Raw genomic sequence first — 9,584 nt, forward strand, 5'->3', positions numbered from 1 at the left:
TTTTTGTTACACAAAACAAGGAGGTAGACCAGACAAAGAAGCTAGCTTTCCTGTCTCATTATTTCTGTCCACATTCTACATTTGACATACTGTATCTATAAGTGTCCAAGATTGTTTTCCTTCTGAAGTAAATATGTAGGCAAGGGTTTGGTTGTAGACAGATAACTTGGCTGGGGATCCCAAGAAGTTTTTGCAGGGATGAGGACAAGTGAGACAGGAATGGGAAGCCAACCAATAATGGTACATTATCCAGAAAGTTATAGCTATGAGCCCCTGAAGCTGAATTCTTCTTGGAAAACTTAGGAATCAGTGTGGAACATGAGTTCCACATTTCAGAGTTATTTTCTCTGGGGGGCATAAGAGCTGAGGCATCAATCCACCAAATCCCTCAGTCATGGGGGGAGGGCTGCTGAGGGGAAGGCATTGATTCTCCCACAGTTTTTGCTTGCTGTGGGCACAGATGACTGGCTGCCAGAGAAAGTCCTTTGACCTCTAGAAGTCTGGCTACCACGCTCCTTAGTGGCAAATCCTGTGAGGACCTGATGATACCAGAGCATCTGCTGAAGGAAAGGGATCTGTGGAGGAAGGGATGAGGCTACTGGAAGAACTGTTATCTACCTTAGAGCCCCTTTGTGGTGATCCACAACAGTGGCAGATCATGAACTTGCCACACAAAGAAAGAGGATCATGGGTGGGGTGTTTTTCAGAGAGATTTCTGCTGGACTGTGACTTTTGTCAGAGCCCAGGTGACAAGAGCCTCTTCAGGACAGCCTCCAGGCAAGCTCTCCAGGTGGGTTTCTGTGGTCACAGCTAGGTATAAGTCCTGAGAGATGGAGGGCTTCAGCTCTAAGTGGCCAAGGTATATGCCTACAATAGGTAAAATTCTTTACAACAGAATCAACCACTGTCTGATGCACCGACTGGATTAACATGAGAGACAAAATGTTTGAGTGGAAAAAACCCTGCACATAAAGGACTACACAGTATATGATTCAATTTATATTAAGTTCATAAGAATCAAGCAATATGGATAGAAGTCAGAATTCCTTTAATGTGTGCAGGAAGGGTCTTGTCTCTTTGTTGACTTAATTAATTTGTATACCAAAAAACAACTGTTTATGAAGTAAAATCATGGCCTTTCCATCCCTCTCCCCAGAGTGCCTGTTGCTCTCAGGCAGTAAGGATCAAGGAAGCAAACATACATAAGTTGCAAGTGCATTGATCTGGGTGTGAAGGAGCTGGGGCTCTGCCCCAAATCTCTCACAGTCTCCTTCTTTTCCCAGACAAGCACCACTACTTCCCTGGGAGCTGGCTATGAGTCAGGCAAACCGGGAGGGACCCCCAGAGAGAATTCTCATGACTCTGTTCATTTATCAGATCCAAAGATGGCCTCTGTCAATCCCTTTAGTTCTTTCCACCAACAAGGAGGTCCTTTCCCCTCCCAACCCCACCACCCAATGGAGGCTAGCCTATGACTTGCCTTGACCAACAGAATCTCATGGAAAGAACACCTGCTTGCTCTGGCATCAGCCCTGAGAACGCTGGAAGCAACTACTTCCATCTCCATATTCTGTGGGGAAACCAACTACTGTGCTCCAAGGGTGCTCTGACTAGACTTCTGAGGGATGAGACACTTCGAGGAAAGAAAAAGACCCATGAAGGACCAGGAAGGTGGCAGTCACCTGAGTAGAGTCTTCTTGGGCCCTCTAGGCCAGACAGCTACTGAATACAACCAAGTGAGTCGTCCAAGCTGGTGCCATAAGGAGAAGAGAACTGCCAAGCCAAGTCCTGCCCGAGTTACTGACCCACTGATTTATGTGGAACAACACACTGTTCCTGTGTTAATCCACCAAGTTCTATATTAGATTGTGATGCAGCACATAAGTTGGAAAAATGACAAAATATAGAGGCAACATATATGTAGGCACACCCTAGAGATACTGTGGGCTTAGTTCCAGACTACTGTGATGAAGTAAATACTGCAGTGGAGAGAGTCAGATGAACTCTTTGGTTTCCCAGTGCATATAAATGTTATATTGCACTATACTGTAGCCTGTTAAGTGTGCAATAAATAGCATTATGTCTAAAACTGAAATGTATATACCTTAATTAAAAAATACTTTATTGCTAAAAACTGCTAACCATCATCTGGGTTTCCAGAAAGTTGTAATCACTGATCACATGGTAATCACAGATCACCATAACAAATATAATAATAAACTAAAAAGTTTAAAATACTCAGAGAATTAACAAAATGTGACACAAAGACATAAAGTGAGTAAATGCTGTTGGAAAAATGATGTCAATGGACTTCCTCGATGCAGGGTTACCACAGATCTTCAATTTGTAAAAAAACACAGTCTCTGAAGCACCGTAAAGCAAAATGCAAGGACAAAAAGTATGCCTGTATCTACTGTTCATTACACTCCTAACTTGCTTCTTCTAACACTGGTCTTTCGAGCTCGCTCTCGGTGTACTCCCAGATGGTCCTATTTCTTTCCCACTATTGTCCTTCTGGCCTTTGAGGCTAATTCACTTCCAGTTCTGCCTCAGCAACAAGGGGAATAGACTGTGCTCAGTGGTCTCTTGGCCAAGACGCATAGATTTTGTCTTTACTAAACCTCCCTGTGTCCTGGGGTCTCAACTTCAATTCCTCTAATGCCTCTTCAGCCAATCTGCTGTGTAGAGCTGGCCCCTCCACCCGTTACACTCCATAACTCTTATTTTTTTTCAGTACTCCATAACTCTTGAAAGGAGGGCCCTGAGTATCTTAATTCTGGAGGTCACTGGTTACACCTACATTTCCTTCTCCCACTTCTTCCCTCAGACAACTGGCAACTATTGCATAACAGGCACTGAGTAGATGTCTGTTAATTAAAAAAAATAAATGCTTAAGACACATAGAAGAGTTCCTTGCATATGGTTGTTGGCATATAAATATGGAAAACATTAAAAATAAAACTTGTCCCTCAACAACACCAAAAAAATTCTCTATTTCTCTCTATGAAGCTATGTTAATGTTACTCTCTGTCTTGAAGTGTTTTTCTTTCTTTCCAATATTTGCATATTTAAAAGCTTCTCATGCTTAAAACTAGACCTAAAATGACCCATTCTCATGAAACTATCTCAATTTTCTAGCTGGAAGTTATTTCTCTCCTTTTAACTTCCCTGAGCTTTGTATCTGCACGGTTTCAAAATCACCCATTTATATTTTTCTACATTCAGGCAGTTCACTCATTAATTTACTTGTTCATTCATTCAACACATACTTATTAAGTGCTTAATATGTGCCAGGCACTTCCATTCACAGTTACTTTTCAATGCATGAAAACGTTAAAGAGGCCTTTGTTATAACTTCAGAAGTATTAAAATTCACCAAATTGGCCAAGGAAAATGTCAGCAAGCTATAGTCCAATCACTCAAGGACACCCTCTGTTCCCCAGACAATTTCAGCTCCTTTATTTCTACTGTTCTCTTAGCCCAGAATGTCCTTGCCCCACCACACTTCCCACTCCTCTCCCTGCCTCTGTGCCCTGCATTGCTTCCTGAGAAATTTCTCTCCTAGAGGACCAGCTCTAATGCCATTTTCTCTCTGAAGCCTTTCTTAATACTAGCTGTTTTACAACTAAATACCATGTTGGCATATCATATTTTGTACTGATATTTAGGAGGGCATCATTTTCTGTATTGTGGGCCCTTCCCTAGGAATCTCTCAAGGTTTGCTACTTGGTTTTTAGATTCTTATAGAGAAGAACAAGGCTTTCAGCTTTCAGGTATCCCTTCACACCTTTTCTTAACTAAATCTAAGATGTAGTATTTTTAAAAAGTAAAGCTAGAAGAGATAAGAGAACTGATACACACTCACTGGAAGGACACAAATGGAAAAGAGAGTAGTCCACATTAAAAGTTGGCAAGAATGCAGAAGTTTGCAAGAATGGGACTCTCCTCCATTGCCAGTGAGAATGCAAAATGGTACAGCTGCTTTAGAAAAGAAATTGGTTATTTCTTATAAAATTAAATTTATGCCTACCATAAGACTCAGTCCTTCTACTCCTTGGTAATTACAGAAAGGAAATGAAAGCATATGTCCACACAAAGACTGTACTCAAATGTACTCAAATACTCAAATGTACTCAAATAGTCCCAAACTGGAGACAACCCACAATTCATCAACTAGTGAATGAGTAAATAAATTGCATATCCATACAAGAGAATCTTTCTTAGCAATAAAAATGGGCACAACTACTGATATGCACAACGAGACAAGAATGTGCATGCCACATGATTCCATGTATATGAAACTGTGAGTTGGGGGAAACTGGAGGGGGAGATGAACCATGAGAGATTGTGGACTCTGAGAAACAAACTGTGGGTTTGGGAGGGGAAGGGGGGTGGGGGGTTGGGTGAACCTTGTGGTGGGTATTATGGAGGGCACGTATTACATGGAGCACTGGGTGTGGTGCATAAACAATGAATTCTGGAACACCGAAAAGAAATAAAAAAGAGCAAAAAGAATGATAAAAAAATGTAAGTCTAATCTATAGTGGAAATAAAATGAGATATGTTGTTATTTGAGCTTGGGAGTAGGGAGGGAATTAACTGCAAAGTGGCAAAAGAACATTTTGGGATGATGACTATGTCCTGTATCTTGACTGTGTGGTGGTGGGTACACAGATACCATTAGTTTAAAGTCATCAAGCTATTTCTTAAAATGAGGGCTTTTTATTCTGTGTAAATGTTACCTCAATACAGTTGATTTAAAGAAAGTGCCTTGGGTGGGGTTGCCATTTTTCAGGCTCTCAGCTCAATTACCTGCAGACTCTCAGCTGAATAACCTGTGACTTAATGGAGATCCAGAGAACCTGGGATTTGAGGGCAAAATAGGACTAAATATGCTGTCCCAGTCTATGCTAGGTCCTCATTTAATTTTTACAACTGCCTTGTGAGGTGTTTCCAGAGTGGAATCTGAAGTTAAGAGTTTCAGTATCTACTCTACATTGAATAAGTAGTATATTCAGCATTCTTTTTAGTATGTTTTCCTTAAATTCAACTAATTAACATACAGTATATTACTAGTTTCAGAGGTAGAGGTCAGTGATTCATCAGCTGCATATAAACCAGTGCTCTTTGTATCATGTGCCTGTCTTAATGCCCATCACCCAGTTACCCCAATCCCCACCTACCACCCCTCCAGCAAAGTTCAGTTTGTTTCCCTTAGTGAAGAGTCTTTTATGGTTTTTCTCCCTCTCAGATTTTGCCTTATTTCCTTTTTTCTTCCCCTCCTCTATGATCCTGTTTTGTTCCTTAAATTCCACATATGAGGAAAATCATATGATAATTGTCTTTCTCTGATTGACTTATAAATGGATTAAAAAGATGTGGTATGTCTGTCCATCTATTTATCACCTATCTATCATCTATGTATCTATCATCTATCTATATCTACATACACACAATGGGATATTACTCAGTCATCAAAAGAAATGAAATCTTACCATTTGCGATGATGTGGGAGGAGAGAGTATTATGCTAACTGAAATAAGCCAATAAGTATATTCAGGTTTTATTTATTTTTTAAAATATTTTATTTATTTATTTTGACAGAGAGAGAGGTCACAAGTAGGCAGAGAGGCAGGCAGAGAGAGAGAGGGAGAAACAGGCTCCCAACTGAGCAGAGAGCCTGATGCGGGGCTCAATCCCAGGACCCTGAGACCATGACCTGAGCCGAAGGCAGAGGCTTAACCCACTGAGCCACCCAGGCGCCCCTATATTCAGGTTTTATTCCAAGAGTTTGCTCCAACACAAATCTCTTGCTTTTAATTGGTTGAGTCCACTGTCTCTGGAAGAGGGTGGTATAGTGACAGGTGCAGAGGGAAAACATCCACCAGAGGGTGTCTTTACTGCTCTCCCCTGCAGTTAATTACATGGGAGGGAAGGTGCATGAAGAACAATGCTTACATGGGAAACTAACATTTTTGTTGGCGTTACCCCAGGCAACACAGGACCCAGAATCCTAGTGGGATAATGTGAACGAAGCTAATGGAAAAGCCCTCTTATTTATGGATGCATTGCAAAACAACCTTACATGGGAGACCTTGGACATATATTGGTACGTAATGAACAGAATAAATGAATGATCAAATGAACCTAAAATAAGTATAGCTAATAAGATCAGAGAATTTATAGAGGTTTAGAGAAGTCACCACCCTATAGGACAATTCAGAGATTTGTGGGGCTACCCTACACATGGACCACACAGTGGCCTGTGGCAGAGAGGTATAGCCTGGCTGAGATGGGAGGACACCCTGCCTCCATCCCATGGGAAGAAGAAAACATGTGCCAAAACTGAATGAACAAATATGAAACAAAGTCCCCCACCCCAACCTAGTTCTTACTGTTTGAGTTAATCACAAATAAATTTCATAATAACTTTTTAGAAATAGGAAGTATGGTTTATCATTCAGTTTTAGAATCCTCTCCAAAAAAGGGCTGTGGAAGGCCTAGGGGGTTATTACACATGCTAGCTGTCAGATACACAGAATGTCACATCCTTCCTTTTAATGACACATATCTCAAGAATTATACCCAAAAGTATAAAATCAAAGTTAACTTCCTGTCCTAAGGAAATAGGTTATTTCCTGAGAAACAGGGATGGCAGCAAAGTAACTGTAAAATCCACACTGTCTGCTGGAAGAGCAATTAAAAATTACTTTGGAGATAGGAAAAGTAGCACGTGTCCAAAAAATTCCAAAGCATTCTTTTCCCTAGTATTTTACATTTGGGACATGCCTTATCATTGGTCTGTGCATTTTTTGGAGATTATCTTTTTTTCATATTTATTCTCCCGAAAATCTGTAAGTACATTACCTCACATTACATTACATCACGTTACATTATATCACATTACATTACATCACATTACATTAGGAGGGAGCCCCAGAAATGAGGGAATAAGATCCACAACATCCATCAGGCACAATGCTGGGGTTTCTGCCTTGCTTTGTCCCCTTCGCATCTGACATCTCCTCCTCTCCCCTTTCTGCAGCAAAATATAGGAAATCATGCTTGTAAATAAAACAAGCTTCCTGAAAGACATTTCATCACAAGGCAAAAGAGGTAAATTAAGTTTGGGACAAAAGACTTAACATTTAATTTTTTTCCTCTTGGAAAGGATCGCAAGGGGTCTACTTTACAGGGTGGATATAGGGCCTGTTTGGTGAATAAGTTTGACCCCAAGCACAGCACCACTACCTTATTAATTAGGTCACAGGGGATGGTATTTCACTCATGTTTTACTATCCCTGGTAGGGAAGGAGACCTTAGAGAAAGAGCGAGAGAAGCAATCTGGAAAAAAGCAGGGGAGTGCAGAGGCCCCTAGCAACATAGTGACAGGTGGGTCTCAGGGAGAATGTAAGTGGCAGGAGCCTAAAGGCTGTGGTATTAGATAGTAGTTTTATTCATTAAAAATATTGTACTTTCTCTCTTTTTTAAAGATTTTACTTATTTTTTATTTATTTGTCAGAAGGAGAGAGCACAAGCAGAGGCGAGCCGCAGACAGAGGGAGAAACAGGCTCTTCACTGAGCAGGGAGCCTGATGTAGGAATCGATCCTAGGGCCCCTAGTTCATGACCCGAGCTCAAGGCAGACACCCAACCGAGCCACGCAGTCATCCCTATGTTCTCTTTCAAACAATGTATGAATAAAGATATGCTTGCTTGCTTTATTTATTTATTTATTTTTGTAGGTCAGTTTGGGAAGTATTGTTATCTTTTTTATTTTAATTACGTTCACTTAGCCACTGTATAGTAGTACATCAAAAGTTTTTGATGTAGTGTTCAGTAACTCATTAGTTAGTTATAACACACAGTTATGACAACACGTCCCCTCCTTAATACCCACCACCCTGTAACCCCCTACTTCTCCCCTCGCCCCTCTGAAACCTTCAGTTATTTCTCGAGGCCCAGAGTCTCTCATGGTTTGTCTCCCTCTCTCTCTGATTTCTCCCCCTTCGGATTTCCTTCCCTTCCCCTGTGATTCTCTGTGCTATTGCTTATGTTCCACACATGAGTGAAACCATATGATAATTGTCTTCCTCTCTTTGACTTACTTCACTTAGCATAATCCCCTCCAGTCCATCCATGTCAATCAAATGGTGGGTATTCACCATTTCTAATGGCTGAATAATATTGCATTGTATATATGTACCATTCTTTATCTATTCATCTGTTGAAGGGCATCTTGGCTCCTCCACAGTTTGGCTATTGTGGACATGGCTGCTATGAACATTGGGGTGCATGTGCCCCTTCTTTTTACTACATCTGTATCTTTGAGGTAAATACCTAGTAGTGCAATTGCTGGGTCAGAGGGTAGCTCTATTCTTAACATCTTGAGGAATCTCCATACTGTCTTCCAGAGTGGCTGTACCAGCTTGCATTCCCACCAACAATGTAAGAGGGTTCTCCCTTTCTCCACAGCCTCTCTAACATTTGTTGTTTCCTGTTTTGTTAATTTTTCCCATTCTGACTGATGTAAGGTGGGATCTCATTGTGGTTTTTGATTTGCATTTCCCTGATGGCTAGTGATGTTGAGCATATCGCACTGTGTCTGTTAGCCATTTGTACATCTTCTTTGGAGAAGTGTCTGTTCATGTCTTCCACCCATTTTTTTGACAGGGTTATTTGTTTTGTTTTTATTGTTTCTTTTTTTTTTCCATTTTATTTATTTTTTCAGCGTAACAGTATTCATTGTTTTTGCACAACACCCAGTGCTCCATGCAAAATGTGCCCTCTCTATTACCCACCACCTGTTCCCCCAACCTCCCACCCCTGACCCTTCAAAACCCTCAGGTTGTTTTTCAGAGTCCATAGTCTCTTATGGTTCACCTCCCCTTCCAATTTTTTTTTTTAATAAACATATAATGTATTTTTATCCCCAGGGGAACAGGTCTGTGAATCACCAGGTTTACACACTTCACAGCACTCACGATAGCACATACCGTCCCCAATGTCCATAGCCCCCTCCCCCTCTCCCAATCCCACCTCCCCCCAGCAACCCCCAGTTTGTTTTGTGAGATTAAGACTTATTTATGGTTTGTCTCCCTCCCAATCCCATCTTGTAACAATCCAATCAAGAAATGGGCAGAGGACATGAACAGACATTTCTGCAAAGAAGACATCCAGATGGCCAACAGACACATGAAAAAGTGCTCCACGTCACTCGGCATCAGGGAAATACAAATCAAAACCACAATGAGATATCACCTCACACCAGTCAGAATGGCTAAAATTAACAAGTCAGGAAATGACAGATGCTGGCGAGGATGCGGAGAAAGGGGAATCCTCCTCCACTGTTGGTGGGAATGCAAGCTGGTGCAACCACTCTGGAAAACAGCATGGAGGTTCCTCAAAATGTTGAAAATAGAACTACCCTATGACCCAGCAATTGCACTACTGGGTATTTACCGTAAAGATACAAACATAGTGATCCGAAGGGGCACGTGTACCCGAATGTTTATAGCAGCAATGTCTACAATAGCCAAACTATGGAAAGAACCTAGGTGTCCCTCAACAGATGAATGGATAAAG

Source organism: Meles meles, chromosome 16 (assembly GCF_922984935.1).
Source record: "Meles meles chromosome 16, mMelMel3.1 paternal haplotype, whole genome shotgun sequence".
NCBI lineage: Eukaryota > Metazoa > Chordata > Mammalia > Carnivora > Mustelidae > Meles > Meles meles.